This window comes from Petaurus breviceps, unplaced genomic scaffold, assembly GCF_028583685.1.
Source record: "Petaurus breviceps papuanus isolate PSGF00001 unplaced genomic scaffold, PetGlider_PUasm1.0 186, whole genome shotgun sequence".
In the NCBI taxonomy this organism is placed as follows: Eukaryota; Metazoa; Chordata; class Mammalia; order Diprotodontia; family Petauridae; genus Petaurus; species Petaurus breviceps.
In genome coordinates this window covers 8,264,362-8,283,098 of record NW_027185798.1, presented here as the reverse complement: position 1 = coordinate 8,283,098, position 18,737 = coordinate 8,264,362, and the positions used below count along the sequence as shown (strand labels likewise).

The window sequence follows — 18,737 nt, the reverse complement described above, 5'->3', positions numbered from 1 at the left end:
TGAGCTCCTGTCCCAGAAGGTGGGGTCTTTTATCAAACATTAGATTACTATGGTCATTTACTACTGTGTCCTGTGTACCTAATCTATTCCAGTGATCCACCACTCTGAGCCACTACCAAATAGTATTGATTATTGCTGCTTTATAATATAGATTGAGCTCTTGTACAGTCATGCAAGGCCATATGGTAGAACTTGTGAGGGCTTGTCCACAGTCAGGCTCCTTTCCATGCTAAGGAAAGGTATCCCAGGAAGTCTTTATGGACTTTGTATTCAGCAGATCTCCCACTCCTGCAGCTTTTTATAAACTCTTCAAAATCTCTCCAACTTCCTCTAAAACAAATAAATCATAACTGCTAGCATTATCTTGCCTGGTTCTATCTAGGATCCTCCAGGAGAGGTCACAAGACAAACTGTGAGATCTTGTCCTGTCATTTCGGGCTGGGCTGGGAATGAGGCAGGTCTGCACTGGAATTCCATTTCCACCAGGCACTTACTGAGTGACCATGAACAGGCTATCTCTTCCTCTCTAGCTTTCAGTTTTCCTCCTTGTAAAATGGAGGGTTGGGGCTTGATATCCCATATGGGGAAAGAAGAGGTAAGGAGAGGAGAGGAGAGAATGGGAGGAGCTGAGTTACCTAACTGGAAAAAGCAAATTGGGTGCCCAGTGGGGCAGCTTGGACTACTAGCAGCTTGTGGTTTGTCCTTCATTCTCAAAGAGGACTATGACACTAGGAAGATGATGACATGATTTACAAGTGGTTTGAAGTGAGGGAGGGCTGTGCAAAGACCCCAGCCTCACTTTCTCTTCTGAACTATCTTTAAATTACTTGCTTATCAGATATGGAGGTCACTTGCACAATCATAAGAATGCTGACAAAGATATTTCCATCCTGTTTTGATAAATTCCATGACGAAACCAAGTATGGGTGGTGGCATGGAACCAAAAGCTCCCTCCATCCATATGTCCTTGGAGCATATGTATAGCTCCTGGTTAATTTAAGGAGAAGCCCATCCCTCTTGGGACCACCAAGTCACCAGAAATATTTCCTACTTTGCCCAACCTGTGACCCCACTGATATAGTGTGTGCTAATTTTAGCCTATGAGTCATATGTTCACCTATGGAATTGTTCCTGTATTTGGTATAGCCACTCAAGAATTTCTAGGTATCTAGCCCCATAAAAATTGGACCCTGGAAGGAGGGTCCATGATCATGAAAAAGATTTGAGGTCCACTTCATTAGAGGGAGCTATGGATTCTTCAATAAAGCGCCATTGGCTCAGACCTCTGCCTCAGTCTCTCTTATTGTAGGTTGAATAGTTTTTATTACCACAAAACAAAAATGTGATAATCATTTAATATCAATTTAATAACCTCAGTAAGGGCCAGGGCCTGAACTAATCAATCAGACTGCTTTGCTTTGCTTTGCTTTAAAAATGCCCTTTCCTGTGTCTGTAACTTGAAAGACCAGATAAGGTTGGCAATGGGTATTCTCTCCTTTGTGACAGGATGCTTGGAAATTCCGAATAATGGAATTTCTCTTGTCTTGGGGGTGTACTCCAGATGGGGGGAAACAGAGACATCCTGAGACTGTAAATTCCAGCTGACACTATCTTGTCAAGTATCTTGTATTTACAACTAAGAAAATTCCCTTATTCATGGTATGGATAGAAAATATATGGAGACCATAGGTCTGAGGCACACAAACATCCTGGGATTGTCCAAAAACAAAAACTTGTCAATCTTGTATCAGGCAGTCAGAGCTTGAATTTTAGCACCTTCTACATACAAGTTTGCTAGCTTTATCTAGCTTTATGGGAATAAACAATACAGATTTACAAATCACCTAGCCTCTTTCTGTCCTTTAACCAAACTTTTAGGTTAACAGATGAAACAAAAAGAAAACAACTAAAGGCACATGCGTGTGCACACACACAGACACACACAGAGAGACAGACGCACACAAAGACACACAGAGACACAAACACAGACACACACAGACACACACACAAATTGCCAATCCACCAGTAAACAGAAAGAAAAATAACAAGGAGCTAAATGTTTCCCCTCCACCACCTTATGTCTCAGATGACTTCAAAAGACCCTTCCATTTCTACCATGCTCTGATCCCACAGAAGACAGGAAGTGAGAACCTGGAGTAAGGTGTCAGCTAAGCCCTTCAGGGCCCAGCACTTGGGACAGTGTGGTTCAGTGGAAAGAGGTGTGGATTAGATGTCTGAGGAGCTTGGGAGGAGGAAGAAGGCTGGAGAAGGGAGAAGGTGAAGGGGACCCTAAACCACGGAAGGGAGGGACCGCAAACTCTGGGGATCCTCACGCCCCTGGCTATCACCCATCCAAGGTCCTGGTCCATCCATGGCCAATCTCAGGAGCAGCAGCAGACCCAGGTCAGTTCAGAGCCCACAGAGCCACCTCTGCTCTTTCCTGGCCCTGAGCTCTCCTTCTGCTCCCCCCTCTTTCTCCTGCCCTCTTCTCCTCCCCTCCATTTCCCCTCTCCCTTCTCTATCCCTACATTAATGCCTTCCTTTTTCTGATTTCTTCCCTTCTCCCTCCAAGCTTTCCCTTTCCCTGTGGTCTTTCCTCACTTCCTCTCCCCTTACCCACTCATCTTTATTCTGTCTTCCCTTTACCCTGTTTTTCTTTTCCCCAGACCCTTCTCTCTCTCCCTCCTCCCTTCAATCCCACTGTCCTTCCTTTTCTTCCTTTCTACATCCCTTCAGTTCATCTTTCTCCCCTTTACCCTTCTCTGCCTTCCCTTGGTCAGCCTTCCCCCCTTTCCATTCCTTTCCTACTCTCCCTTCTCCTCTTTTTGTTTCTAGCAAACCTCACCTCCCTCCTCTCCCCCTACTTGTGACTAGTCCTGCCTTGCTCCCTCCTTCATAGCTTCCCCCTGACATTCACTTGCCCTGGGACTGCTTCTGTCTTCCCCTCCTCTCCCACACCTTCCACCCCACACCCTCCTCTGAATGAACATGCACCCATCTCCAACAGAGGCACCCGCATGGGGGAGATAAGAGCCTGACAGACCCTGTACCACCCCCCCCCACTATCCCGAGTTCCTACGCATCTCCTGAAGTGATCCATCCCTCCTCCTCTGCCCTCCTCTCTCCTCACCCTGGCTAGGCCAGTGCCCCTGTCCTACAGGCTGCTGGATGGTTGGGACACTCTCCCACCTGCTGTTTTCCTGCATGGGCTGTTAAGCAACAAAAACATCTTCCAGGCTGAAGCCGAGGCCCTGGCCCAACAGACAGGCAGGAAGGTAAAGAATCCCCAGTGATGGGTGAGCTGGGAGAGGGAGCAGTCTATGGGAGGGGGGGACAAAGTCAGAAGTGGGGGAAGGGAGAAGGTAGGGGAGGATGAAATGAGAGGAGCTGTCAAGGGGGGACAGACCTTCCCTCACTGGGCACATCTTGAGGGGCACCAGGAAGTCTACCTGCAAAGTGCCACCAAATGGAGTGGGCTCCTTCTCACAGGAGACTTTCATGCAAAGGCCAGATGATCACTTGGTGGGGATTTTTGTTAAGCCAATGGTTGGACCCGAGGTCCCTTCCAGCCTGGTGATTTAGCAAAGGTACCCTCCCCCTAAATATCTCCACTACAGACACCTGGGATTCTCATCATCCTGGAGGTGTTGCCTTGGCTCGAGTGAACATTTTTTTAGAATTTATTTTAAATGGCAGACTGTCCTAGTAATGCATAGTAATTGTAATGCCTTTATGGTTAAGGAAGTTATCAGTTACTTTCTTTCCTAACATCAGAAAGCAAAAGGAAATGGAAGAAAGCTGAAAGTCAGGGAAAGAGGGAATCAGTGACCCAAGAAACAGAGTGGGGAAGGGCCAGCCCTAATCACAGTCAGGGGTGGGGGGATGGGAGAGGGAGCGGAATATTTTCCTTTCTAATGCTCTTGTCCTACCATGGTCCCATATTCCCCACTTCCTCCTATTATCAGGGATTACTCAGTACACCCCCTGGCTTCCTGGACAACTTGGGAGTCCTCAGGTAGCCTCCCAGCTGTTGCCAGTGGGTCAGCACCCCCAGGGTGGAGAAGGAAGGGGGAGGAATCAGGGAGATTAATAACTCCAAGTCTCTGCCCTCCAGGTATTGACAGTGGATGCTAGGAACCATGGAGATAGCCCTTATGGCACTGACTACAGCTATGATGCCATGAGCTGTGACCTGCAGGTTCTCCTGTCAAAGCTGGGTTCACCCCCTGTGTCCTCATCGGGCACAGCATGGGAGGCAAGACAGCCATGACATTGGCACTACAGAAGGTGAGAGTGTCACCTTCTGAGAGGTGAAATGGAGGGGTGGAGAAGAGGGCAGGAGAAAGAGGGGGAAGGAGAAGGAGAGCTCAGGGCCAGGAAAGAGCAGAGGTGGCTCTGTATGCTCTGAACTGACCTGGGTCTGCTGCTGCTCCTGAGATTGGCCATGGATGGACCAGCACCTTCTGAGAGTGTCATCAATGTCACCATCTATCCTTGGTTAAGCCAGAGCATGCAAACAGGAAGGCTGGCATCAGGACCACTTACAGGCCATGAAATGGGGACCTTTTCCTGTCCCTCCCTTTTGGGGAACATAGCTCCTTATTTCTCTGCTTTAGTATCATCACTAGGTGTATAAAAGGAGAGGGAAGACACTATTCATTGTTCATTTTTCATTATATGATGGACTTTCTCCTTTAGCCAGAGCTGGTGGAACGCCTGGTAGCAGTGGATGTCAGCCCCTTGGTGACCCCGGATATCCCAAAGATCTTTAAAACTGTACCTGTTTTGAATTCTATAAACCTCCTTGGAAATCTTTCTGGCTCCCAAGCCTCTGAAGTAGTTGATGAATATCTGAAGCTATTTGTCGAGGTGATCCTTCGGGGCTCCCAGGGCTGGAGGTGTGGAGATGGGCTGCTAAAGCCAATCATTTGAGTTTGGAGTCCTCAGGAGACTTGGGGGGGGGGTGGAGTGGAATGCAGCCCAAAAGGAGAACATCTCTTGGGGAGAAGGACAGGTTAAGGAGAACAGAGAGGGTTTCAGTTAGAAGCTCCTTCAAAACCAGCCCTGTCTTCTATTTTCCTTTATATTCCCTGCACTTTGTATACCAACAGAAGGCATTAGATATTTGCTGCCAGGAAAGAAGAAGGCATATGGAATGAATTGGAGTCTGGTCTGAGTAGGATTGAGTAGGACACTGCTGGGGAGAAGATGGATGTCCCAGCTAAGCCCTTGTCCCCTCCAGGATTCAAGTCACCGGCAATATCTGTTCAACAGTTTGGTGCAGATCAATGGGCAGTATGTGTGGAAAGCCAACGCGGAAATCCTGTGGCGGAAACAAAACCAGTTTCTGGATACTCTTGCTATCCAGGGAGTCTATCGTGGGCCCACACTCTTCCTCAGAGGCACCGATTCATGCTTTCTCCTGTAAGGCAGGGCCAAAAATCCGAGGGGCACAGCTAGCCCCAAAAATTTCTGTCTTTCTTGGGTATCAATTGGGTTCTCCACTGCCAAGGATGAGGGCAATTGGGAGCTTCAACTTGAATTTAGGAGGGGAGGGTCCCCCCAGCATTGGGAGACAACATGTGCATTATCTCAACTTATGCCTTTCTCTCTGCCAATCCTGTTTTTCCTTTTCTCACCACCTATACTCACTACTCAAACCTTACCTTTGTGATTGCCTGTCTCTGTTACTCTGATTTATCTTTTCCCTTCTCTGTCCTCTCTCTCTTTCTGTCTCCTTTTCTATCTCTTTATCTCTGTTTCTCTCTGTCTCTCCATCTCCCTCTCTGTCTCTGTCTGTCTGCCTGTCTCTCTTTCTCTCTGTCCATGTCTCTCTTCTCTCTCCTTTCTCCCTTTCCTTTTCCCTCTCATCCTATACCCCTCTCCCCTCTCCCTCTTTCCTCCTCTCTACCACCCTCTCCTGTCCTCTCTCCCTCTCTTCATCTCTTTCATTCTCTCTTTCTCTCTTCACAGGCCAAGTCACCACCCCAAGATCAAGCTCCTATTCCCTGAAGACCTGTTCCAGACCATCCCTGATGCTGGGCACATCCTCCATATCAAGAAGCCCCAAGAGTTCATGAGCAGTATCCTCAGTTTCCTATCCTAGAAGATGTTCCCTGTCCCCACACTCCACACTCAGAGAGCCCTAAGCACTTCCTTCATTGGGAACCTTTCTTTTAAAAAAAAATTATCTTTTTCTAATTCAGAACTGAACAAACACCAATTAATATGAACATTCCCGTAGGTAAAGAACAAGAGAAAAAGAGAATTGCAGAAATTGTGAATCTCTCTAATGAATTGCTTGGGTTTTTTAATCATATGATCAATACAACATGCTCATGTCAAAATTTTCTTGTCTTCAGTCTCCATCCAACTTCCTTCTATTCTCTGCTCTGCGATTTTTACATGTTCCAATGACCCACTTTCTTTTCTATTTTAGAAAACTAAATACTTTTATTATGACCATGACAGCAACAAAAATAAGAATTTCCATATACAAAGACAGAATGAAGAGGATTCCATAGGAAAGCATGAATCGGCCATGTAGCTATTTTCTTGTTTTTTTTATGAAGTATGCACCAGTTTTATTTAAGACCCTTCACCATCCCAAGTACTCTAGATACTCTCTGCCTTCTCAAAGTCTTCTCCAAAATATGGTGTACTGAACTGAGCACTCTCAATATCAGCAGAACGGAACATGTCAGGCCTCTCGCTTCCCACATTAATAATAAAACAACATCAATAATAGTCATAATGAGGCTGCTAGGGAGTGTAGTAGATAGGGCCTGGACTCAGGAGGACCTGAATTCAAATCTGACCTGTAGCTGTGTGACTTTGGGTAAGTCACTTAGCTTCCATTTCCTCAGCTGTAAAATGGGACTCATAATAACCCCTACCTCCCAGGGCCATTGTGAGGATCACTTGGTTCAATATGTGTACAGCACCTGGCATATAGGCAAGTTCTGGAAGTAGAAAGACAAATGGCTATCTAAGAGAAAAGGGGTCACTTCACTGATCAAAGAGAAGCAGGCTTCAAAGCTGCACTTTAGAATAGGCCACAGTGACGAGCTACAACTGCTAAGATTCTCTTCCTTGTGGTCCCAGTTCTTCTCTGCTAGGGCTATAGAGCCCTCCCCTTGTCACATTGGCTCTGACTGAGCTGAGGATACAGTGAGAGGTTAGTACCATTAAGATCCTTGTCCCTGTCATCCTGGCTCTGACTGAGCTAGGGCTGCAGTGAAAAGTTAGAAGAATAGTAGAGAATTTGAGTTAACCTCCCCCATCTGATGAAAGGAAAAAAAGGGCGGGGCACAGCAGCTATATGGGAGACCCCACTAGCAACAGCCCTAGGTCCCTGGGCACCCTGAAGCCCACTCCTCTAGCTTAGCCCCAGAGCCGAGCTTTCCCACAAAAGGAGTGTGGGGTGCCCTCTTCCTCCTTCCTGCACAAATCGACCACCTCCACAACCAGGTTCTCAACTGTGGGGAGACGAAAATTTAAAAATTGTGTAAAACCAGGAGTGTTACTTTATTGATGGTGCTAACCCTGTCTTATAATGCGTGTATCTGCTATTTAGAAAACCAGGTATTTACACCTTTACCTGTAGTTCCAGAGAAGGTTGCAGCAGTTTTTAAATCTGGTTTGTGTTGTATGTGAATTGGATTTTTATGCTATAAAATCTGATCATTTAAAGGTGTTATATGTGGGCTACAAACAGGTAGTAATAATACTGCTGCATTTAAAATTTTGGCCATTATGGACATATATAGTGATTTAAAGTTATAGATTCCACCTTATAATGATGAGATGAATGGTTTTCTGCAAGGTGAATTGGAAATGACAAAGCAACTGTTGGTCTGAATTTCGTTGAAACTAATACAGTGAAAAAATTTGTTTAAAACCAGTTATGTTATTTTGTTAAGTCCTGCTAATCCTGTCTTAAAAAGTGAAAACAATTTGGCTCTTACTTATGAAAATTGAAAGATTGTTAAATAAGTTATTTGGGATTATTGTTATAATGTTAAAACTTAAAGCTGATCCCCCAGCAGCTCTGAGGGTAGACATTGCCTACTGGCTTTTCCTTAGGAAGAAGGCCAAGGTTGCCTCCAGGCCATAGTGGGTACCAGAGGCCACATGTGCAAGCTACCATATCCTGGGATCCTAAAAATTAAATATGGGAACCCTGAAAGACATCCTGGCAAGGGAAAAGAAAAAATCAGTATTGAAAATAAAGGGACTTGTCACACATAAAGTATGTGGCTTTCATCAGTCCAGAAGAAGAATATCATGAGGTAGACAGGCATATCAGTCCCTTCTTTGGGGTCCCTATTGATTTCTCCTTATTTGTAAACTTGCCAGATCCCCTAGAAACCATGTGGTGGGCAAGGTCATCAGCCCCAGGAAAAAAAAAAACTTAAAGCTTGTTTGGGTTATGGAGTTCCTAAGCAATGAACTTGGCTTACTGAGAACTGAAATCTTTTATGTTTATAAGTCATGGTAAAATAAAAGCAATTATATCAGCCCCAAGCTGTGATTGCTGAAACTTGCCATTTGAGGTAAAAGCCATTGGGACTGCAACTAGTTTTATTTTGAGTTTGAATTTAGAGAGAGTTGTCTGCATTAAATCAGTATCTGAGAGAAACGCCACAATCTGCTCAAAAGGAATCCTGCTGCACGTGAAGGTTTGCTTTTGGGAAAAGCCAAGAGGACAATTTTATCCTCCCCCTAAAATGGCAACCTAATGGCTCAGTTTCCCCATTGTCTTCCTTTGAAAAGAAATCTTTTCCACCTGGCTATTCCTGAGTCTGGCTGTGAGGTGGATTCAAAGTGACTCTTATCTGGATTCAAACAGAGCTAAGGATGTTTTATCCTGTCATATCTGGCACGTCTCTGCTTTTTCCTTTCATGACAGACTTCTCTAATTAGAGCAAGTGGTCAGTGAAAGAGAGAGCAAGTACAATGCAGTGATGTGACATTTTGTTGTTCTTAATCTGAATGTGTAGTCATTCCATATCCCAAACAGCTGGGTAAATTAATACAGGGGCTCATCATCTGCCTACCTGCATAGTCAAGTAAAAGGTTAAGTCCCTGGAATAGAAGATTTTCTTCTTCTGAATGATATGGGAAAAGAAGTTTGTGAAACAATGGTACAAACACAAGTTAATCATTATTCCATATGCTGAGACTGGAATGCATCTGAGCTACTGAAGTGTGTGTGTTAGATCTGAGTTATTCAGCCTAAAATTATATTTCTTTCTACAGCCTAAATAGTTTAGTAAAAAGGTACTTAGGATAGTCAACTGCCTGTTACTAGATATATTTGTCTTTCTCCTTTTTATCTTGATCTCTATGTATTGAATTTGCCTGTCAGATGTGTGTCTCTCAGATTATAGGCCAATTCAACTACAGTTGGCAGCAAGCAGTGAGGTACCTATCATCCCCTGAATGTGATCAAATTCCTCCTCGGGACCCACTGAAACTGGGACAGCTCCACTTCCCTTTTCAGCTTGAAGAAGCTATAGAAGTTGAGACCTTCATCCCTTTTCCCAAATGATTTTGGGTCCTAACTTTTTGAGGGGAGAATGATGGAATCCTAATGAAACTTCCCCCAGCCTTAATATTCAAACCTCCCTCCCCTGTCTGGCACTTTTCCCAGTACCTCCTCTCACCCATCCCGTTCCACACTCAGATGATTCCTTCACTAAACGAAAAAGGGGGAGAATCAGTTGGGCTGGTGGACCTTCCTGAACAGGAGAATTTTTGTTCCAGAAATGAAGGGGAGGGAGTGAGTCCATCAAATCATTCATTTGGGAGCCAGGAAAATGAGCTTACTCCTGAGAGACAGGTACTTCATTCCCCAACTAGATAACATTCTGTTAAGTACTGTCACAAGGTGCCTAGAAACAAAGGCAGGTACACCCCCAACTGAATTGGGATTTCTGCCTTTGACATTATGTATGGACGGCCTCCACCCATCCTCCCAGTGATTAGAGAAGAGTTATGAGCTGAGGCTATTAATTCTTCCTTAATTAAGTTCCTACAGGGATTGCAAGAAACACAAGGGAGGGTCCTGAAATTGGTTTGAGATGCCTTGACTCTACTTACATCAGATCCTGTCAGTCAAAGTGAACTCTATCCCTGCCTGGCTCTACCACTCTTGTGTGAAATTAGCTGCCTGTGACGAATGGAAGGTGGACCCAGGACCAGATTTTCCCTGTGTTTCCTCATAATGTTATTGTTCCTTTTCTCCATGTCAAACCCCCATGCTCCTAGGGGTAAAAACACCTGGAAGGGGGACCAATTACTCTGGACATTCCAGACAGAAGAGGGCTCATGGATGAGTTTGCCCTCTGCCTTGGTTTCTTTACTGGTGCACTTTTATTGTCCTGATGTGAAATGCTTTTTATTTTCCACTCTGTAGGCCTAAGGGAAAGTCTGGTGGGGGGGGGAGATGGAGGGAAGGAGAACCTTGATTTTTCGAGGTCAAAACACTTCCCAACCTGACCCTGGCCCTAACTGTTGGCTTTACATGAATGCCCAGCCCCCCTCTTATGTTGGTCTAACCCTTTCCGAGGAAGCTCCCAGACATTCAGTTTTACTTAATTGTTTTACCTTGTTTGTTTTCCCACCTCTGAATCCTGCATTAACAACCCTGGTGTCAGTGTTGGCTGGTCCCCTGATCCTACCCTTTCTTGTTAACAGATTCATACAATTTGTCAGGTCCCACATTAATTCTGTTAAGCCATGTTACCAATCCATGGACCCCAATCCCCCTGACTTTCAGGGAGTTGTGTCAAAGGTTTGACACACTTCAAAAAAGAAGTGGGGAATGTTGTACCCAACCTCGAGTCACCCTCAATTTTGTCTCAGTCCCCACCATTTTGTGCTCCCTTCTTCACAGACATAAAGTCCGGGAACTAAGCACATCTCTGGGAAACTGCCCAAGGCACAGTCACCCACCCTGTTCTGGGAAACCGAAACCTAACCACATTCCACATGAGGCCCTAAACCGAGCACTAACCAATTTCACTCCTCCTGCTTTGTAAATTCCTGCTTTTTTATAGATCTGATCATTGCTTTGTGGTTTTGTCTTTAAATATTCTGGCTCTGCCACACTCTGGACAACCGGGCCCTCATTAAGATCCACATTAAATTTATATTAAATTATGCCACGGTCTTGGCTTGTTGATTTTCTGCACAACAAGAGTTAAATCCACTCTCAGATACTTCTTAGTTGTGTGACCCTGGGCAAGTCACTTCACCTGTGCCTTTCTCAGTTTCCTCATCTGTATGATGGGCATCAAGATGGCACCTAGGTCTCAGGGAAATGAAGACCAAATGAGATAAAATTTGTAAAGCACTTTGAAATTCTTAAATTGCTAGATTGAAGCTGACTAGTATTATTATAGACAATCAAAAGAATTAGGTGGTTCTAGAAGACTCACTCTGCTCCTTTAGCCCATCCAAGAGGCAGGAATCAGAACTCAGCAGCAACTTAAAGTTTTGTTTATTGACCACTTTTATTTGTTTTTAATGAACAAAAATCTGTTTTCTTTCCTTCCTGCCCAACCCCCATAAAATGAAAGAAAAAAACCTTGTAATATGTGATATGCATTATGAATATTCAAGCAAAATAAATTCCTGCTATAAGGATTGACTAAACCTTTGTTTCCACAGAAATCATGTAATACATGATTTACAAAACATATGGAGGTAAAAATGTTAGAGTATGGAGTCAAACATGTTAGAATCTCAGTTACTGGTTACTTATGGCTAGCGAAAGAAATAAATTGACTGTAGAAGAAAGCAATGGGGAGTATTGAATAAGCAATTCCCTCAACAGGATATAGATTCCTTTTAATCAGCACACCTGACAGCAGACATTCTTTTTTTCTTTCTCTGAGAATGCCTTTTTCATGTGTCGATAGCCTATGAGGCCAGTTGAAGCTCCATCAAGGATGAGGTCCATTAATCCTAGACACTCTCTTGAATAATGGGACTTTTCTACCAATATTTTGTCATCTCTCTTAGCAATGAGAAAATTACTTTCTCATGCTATAGAGATCATAAATCTGTGTGATGCAGACATCGTGAGTTAGGACTGTTCTAAAAAGTATAAAGAAAAATATGGAGACAAAATGTGGGGAATGGGAAATGTAAACAGGGGCAGAGACTCACATCAGGGAGGGTTTAGTAGGCGGTAAACTCTACAGTACCCAGTCAATGGGGAACCAGGGGAGGGATTTGCATTTGGGATAGGGAATAAAAGATAGCATTTTCCAGGAGAGACAAAAACTATAAGCAAGGTGAAACCCTGAAGTCTATAATTCAAGCAATTATATAATGGTCAAGATATGATCTACTATGGAAATAATATTGGGAAAGCCTAACTGTTCCCTACTAAAGTCGTCATGAAGGATATCTCTTTTTTTAAAACATATTTTCCCATTGGTCATGAAGTAAAAGAAGAAGCAGAAGAGGAAAACCATGAGAAAGAAAAAAAAATAGAGAGAGAATGTGAGATGTGGGTCTATACTATAACAAGTTTCTGCCATGTGATTTTCCAGTTGTTCCAACAGTTTTTGTCAAATAGTGGGCTCTTTTCCCAGAAGATGGGGTCTTTAATCAACTATTAGATTACTATGGTCATTTACTACTGTGTCTTGTGTATCTAATCAATTCCATTGATCCACCACTCTGAGCCACCACCAAATAGTATTGATGATTGCTACTTCATAGTATAAATTGAGGTCTTGTACAGCTACCCATATGGTAGAACTTGTAAGGACTTATACACAGCCAGGCTCCCTTCCATGCTAAGACAACATATCCGAGGAAGTCTTTATGGACTTTGTATTCAGCAGATCTCCCCCCCCCCCCACAGCTTTTCAAAGATTCTCCAAACTCTTTTATACTTCCTCCTAAACAAAGAAATCACAACTGCTACCATTATCTTGCCTGGTTCAATCTAGGATCCTCCAGGAGAGAACACAAGTCAAACTATGAGGTCCTGCCCTGTCACTTTGGGCTGGGCTGGGAATGAGGCAGGTCTGCATTTGAATTCCATTACCACCAGGCACTTGCTGAGTGACCATGAACAGGTTATCTCCTCCTCTCTGGCTTTCAGTTTCCCTCCTTATAAAATGGAGGGTTGGGCCTTGGATCATGCAGTGTTTAAGCTGAGGGGGAATTTTCTCCCATCAAGGAGGGAGGAAAACAAAAAAATCCCAAGTATTTGTTAAACACCTACTATGTGCCAGGTACTGTGCTAAGCATTTTACAAATATTGTCTCATTTGATCCTCACAACAAAAATAGGTGCTGGTAAAATGGGGTTTCCCATTTCCTAGATGAGAAAACTGAGGCAAACAGAGGTCACACAGCTAGTAAGAGTCTGAGGCCAGATTAGAAGTCAAGTTTTCTTGACTCCAAGCCCAGTACTCTACCATTGCACCACTAAGGTGGAAGGGGATTCCAGGACCTCAAGGCTCTCAACATCCCTCCTCTGTCCTTCCATGAAAGTATCCCTAATGAAGAAGTAGGGGAATCCCTATGCATGAAGATTAACAAGGATAAAGCTGACAGAGAGATAGAAAGTGAAGGGGAGAGGGTGGTGGGGATGAAGAAGGGAGAGGAGTGAGGAGAATGAAGAGCAAGTACTAGAAAGGAGGTGCCATCAGTGAACTGAGAAAGAGGAAGGGAGAGGCAGACAAAGACAGATGGAGAGAGAGGGAAAGGAATCTCAGAAATGACCCAGTCTAATGCCTTCATATTTCCCCCCAAATCTTTTCTTTTTGTTGAGTTAGTGGTGATTAGGGGGAGGAGTATCATGGTGGATTGGAACCCACCCCACAGAGCATCCTTGGGGATGGAGCTGGGAGGTGGTCATGCCATGGACCATGAACCACATGTAGCTCTGAAGCTGGACCCTGGACACCTCTGGAAAGATAAGCACTCTGGTCTCTTGTGTAACCACTGGTTGGTACCCAAGTGCCATCTCTCCACCCTCACCTGTGATTGGGAAGGGACACTTTGTCAAAGAGAACTAGCCACTGAGCCACAAGAGTGGCCCACTCATTTGACTTTGAGGGAAGAGACAATTTTTGTTCTCATGCTCTCCTGCCTCTTTGCCAACCTTTGGCTTGAAACCAAAGTCTCTTGGACTTTCTATAAGGAGGAAAGGAGCTGCTCATTCCTCTCTTCAGCAGCTCATGGCAGCTGCAGCATGTGGTCATCTAGCTGAGCCTGAGGCTGGAACTCGAAGCTTTCACTGCCTCTCCTGCCTCTTTGCCAACCTTTGGCTTGAAACCAATGTCTCATGGACTTTCTATAAGGAGGAAAGGAACTGCTCATTCCTCTCTTCAGCAGCTCATGGCAGCTGCAGCATGTGGTCATCTAGCTGAGCCTGAGGCTGGAACTCAAAGCTTTCATTGCCTCTCCTGCTTCCTTGAGAAGAGGTGATTGAACAGGGCTCCCTACATAAACCAAGTATGTTTAGCCTGGAGAGGAATAGACTCAAGGGAGACATGAATATTGTGTTCAAGTACTACTCTGTCATGTATAGAAGGGATCACGTTTGCACTATTTGTATCCATATGTAGAAATTGCCACATGAAAAAAAAAAAACATTTGTTTATGTTTGTTGTAGAATGAGTTTCCTGGAGAAGTGCTGGGATCCCCTTCCTTAAGGTCTTCAGCCAGAAGATGGAGAAACACTTGTCAGGGATATTTCACTGGGGTTCCTTCACTCAATGAGATGAATGAGATGGTCCCTTTCACTTCTCCAGCTCTGTGGTTCAGATTCTATAGCTAATGTTTATTGACAGAATGTTAAATGTAGTCTGGACAGGGCCCATCTGTAACCTGTGAATACCCACAGGCACACACAGAGAGGGGAGGGCCAGGAAACAAGTAGAGGTTTAGAAAATAGATTTCAGAGTGAAGAATGCTCTCTAAACTGGAGTAAAGGCACTGGTTATATACATAAATAACAAGTGAGAAAGGGATGGGGGAGCTGGATTACAAACAATCATTTCTAGGACCTGAGTGCTTTCCCACAATAAGCCCACAAGTGCAGGACTCTACAGGTGTTCTGGAGTCTTTAGGAGCCATTTCTTGGTGAGACATAGGACCAGAATTCTGTGATGGGAACAGTTTCTAAAATCTTTGATTTGCTTCACTTAACATACAAAGACACTGGAATGTAGTGATTGTGGGAGTGTTGTCAAGGGTTTTAATCATCATTTCAACTTGTATTGTAAGTCTCTGACTCCCAAGCCAGAGTCTCCTAAGAAATCAAAATTATCAGTATATTCATTTCACATACCATATCATATCAATTAATATGAAAATCAGAATTCCTTTCACATTCCCTCCTTTTGTTCAAAAGTCAGAACATCTTGTGAATTGTCCTTCATTCTCAAAGAGCATCATGGCATTAGGAAGATGATGCCATGACTTGCAAGTGAATTGGTTTGAAGTGAGGGAGGGCTGTGCAAAGTCACCGGACTCATTTTCTCTCCCTGAGCTATCTGGTTCCAGAGATCAGATATAGATAAGGATGACTGGAGATGGCCCAGGATGCGGCGTGAGACCTTGGCCTTTTTAAGATAAGGTCTTTCCAAGTTCTCACTTTGACTGAGGCAATACCCATTCAGTGATTAGGTCTGTTTAAGAAGTGAGCCAAGAGGGGCAGCCAGGCGGCTGAGTAAGAGTGCCATCCCCAGAGTCGGGAGATCTGGGTTCGGTTCTGGGCTCAGATACTTAACACCGACACAAAATAACTGGCCGTGTAGCCTTGAGCAAGTTACTTAATCCCAATTGCTTAAAAAAAGTGAGCCAAATGCTCCCTTTAAACAACAGCAACAACAAAAATCAAACTGGGAGGGTTTCTGGCCAAAAGAGAAGAGAAACAATTACCATTTATTTTCACTCTGAGTCAAGGGGGCCCAAGTGTTGCTTGGGTAGAGACCCATTGTTGGCCAATCAATGAGAGCCAGAGTGAATTGGGTTTAAGGCATGGGCTTAAAGAAAGAAATCTAAGTAAACTCCAAGAGAAGTAAGTAGGTTTCAGTCTTCAAAATGTACCTTCCTTTGGGGAGAGCACCCTCAGGTAAGGGCATAATATACCATTTGGGGAAGGAAGAAGGAAAAAAAGGGGGAGAGGAAGGGAAAGGCAGGGAGAGGAGGAGAGGAGCCAAGTTGCCCATCTGTAAGTGGCCAATTGGGTCCCCAGTGAGACAGCTTGGACCACTCACACGTTGTGATTTGTCTTTCATTCCAGAAGAGGTCCATTACATTAGGAAGATGATGCCATGACTTGCAAATGAATTGGTTTGAAGTGTGGGAGAGCTGTGCAAAGTCACCCATCTCACTTTCTCCTCCACAGCCCTCTGGTCCAGTGGCCAGATATAGATCAGGGCAACTGGAAATGGCTCCCAAAGGTGGGAACTGGGTGGGTGCTGCTGAAGACCCATGAGAAACATTCATCTGAAACATGATTTTAATTTTAGGTAAGAATAAGTGAGTTGCAAGTTGAATGCCAAAGTAGACAGCAAGGCAAATGAAGAGAAACATCAGGCTAGGGAGAAATTTGCTATAAAAGGAGAAAAAAGGATATCATTATCATATAACAGGAGGAAAACTCCCTTACATCTGTTTTGATTCCAGTCATGAGTCATGGCTGACAGCTGAAAAAGTTGATTCATTAAGGACTCCTACTCTCTTCCAATCAGTATCAATCAATTCGATGTGATTCTATAGGGGTAGTGATTATAAGTTCTGTATATTTGGTGCCAGATCTGTGAGCTGCAAATTGTAAGATCACTTGCTGAATATTAAGAAGTTAGTGAGAGGATCTCCATCCTCATTTTTCCTGGTCATGAATCAACTACATGAAAAATCCCCCAATTTGCTTTTGTGCCTCTCTCTTGGCCAGAACGAGCAGGTAACCATCTTATAACCACTTAGTCAGTGGAGATGGCCCTTGCTTCATACAATCTGTGGCCCCCTGACTCTCCACTAATTTGGCATTTTGGGCCCTCAAGGGCAAGGTCTATCAACTCATGAGATTCTGCATTTTGTCATGCCTCTTTTACATATTTGGGCAAGAATCGGCAATGTATTAATCCATACTTTGTATAAGTCACATGCCAATGTCATTTCTAATAGAAGGCTCCTATATTAGGCTTCAAAGTTTAATGCAATGTTCATTACTTATTCACCAGCTGCAGAGCCACCTTCACAACCATAAGAATGCTGGCAATGATATCTCCATCATGTTTTGCTCAAATTCCATGACCAAAACAAGCATGGGTTGTGGCATGGTATGTTACCTCCTGATTTCCCCCCAGTGACTCCAGAATATAGGTGTGAACCCTTGGAGGACTTCAACCTAATGTTTAGAAAGTCAAGCCCCACCAGACACTGCAGTCAATGACTATAGTAATCTACCATTTGATAAACACAAAGACCCCAGTTTCTGGGATAAGAATTAACTATTTAACAAAAACTACAGGGGAAACTGGAAAACAGAATGGCAGAAACTGGGCATCTTACACCATATACTAAAATCAAGTCTAAATAAGTGCACAATCTGGTATAAGGCCTGATACCGTAAGCAACCTGGAAGAGCAAGGAATGGTTTATCTGTCAGATTTATAGAGAAGGGAAGATTTCATGACCAAATAAGAGTTAGAGAGCATTATGAAATGCAAAATGGATAATTTTGATTTCATTAAACTGAAAAGCTTTTGTATAAATAAAGTCACTGTAATCAAGATTAGGAGGGAAGTAGAAAACTGGGAAAGAATTTTTACAACCAGTGTCTCTGATAAAGGCCTCATTTCTAAAACATACAGAGAATTGAGTCAAATCTATAGGAATACAATTGATAAATGGTCAAGGGATATAAACAGACAGTTTTCAGAGGAAGAAATTAAAGATATCTATATAAGCATATGAAAAATGCTCTAAATCACTATTGATTAGATAAATGTGAATCAAAACAACTCTGAGGTACCACATCTCACTGGTCAGATTGGCTATGATGACAAAACAGGAAAATGACAAATGCTGGAGAGGATGTAGAAAAATTGGAACATTAATGCATTTTTGGTGGAGTTGTGAACTGATTCAACCATTCTAGAGAGCAATCTGGAACTATGCCCAAAGGGTATTAAAAAAATGCATACCCTTTGACATGGCAATACCACTTCTAGAGTTGTATCCCAAACAAATCATAAAAGTGGGAAGAGGACCGGTATGTACAAAAATATTTATAGCAGCTCTTTTTGTGGTGGCAAAGAATTGGACATCAAGGGGATACCTATCAATTGGGGAGTGGTTAAACAAGTTGTGGTATATAAATGTAATGGAATACTATTGTGCTATAAGAAATGAGGAGCAGACAGACTTCATAATAATCTGGAGAGACTTATGCAAACTGATGCTGAGTGAGGAGGGCAGAACCAGGAAAACTTTGTACACAATTACAGACACATCATATGTGTGACAACTGACTTTGATAGATTGGGCTCCTGTCAGCAAGACAAAGTTAGAAAACAACTACAAAAGACTCATGATGGAATGGTGTCTGAATGCAGATTTATTTGCTCTCTCTCTTTGGTATTTTGTTTTATTTTGTTCCTTCTTTCTCATTGTTCATTCCATTGGATATAATCCTTCTTTACAACTTGATTAATGTTCAATGTGAAGGTATTTGTAGAACCTATATTTGAT

General features: G+C 43.5%; 1 pseudogene; it reads left to right on the top strand.

The window, feature by feature from the left end:
* The first annotated feature begins 2,234 nt into the window (after positions 1-2,234).
* Positions 2,235-6,323, top strand: LOC138162378 (sn-1-specific diacylglycerol lipase ABHD11-like; annotated as a pseudogene).
* The last annotated feature ends 12,414 nt before the right edge of the window (positions 6,324-18,737 follow it).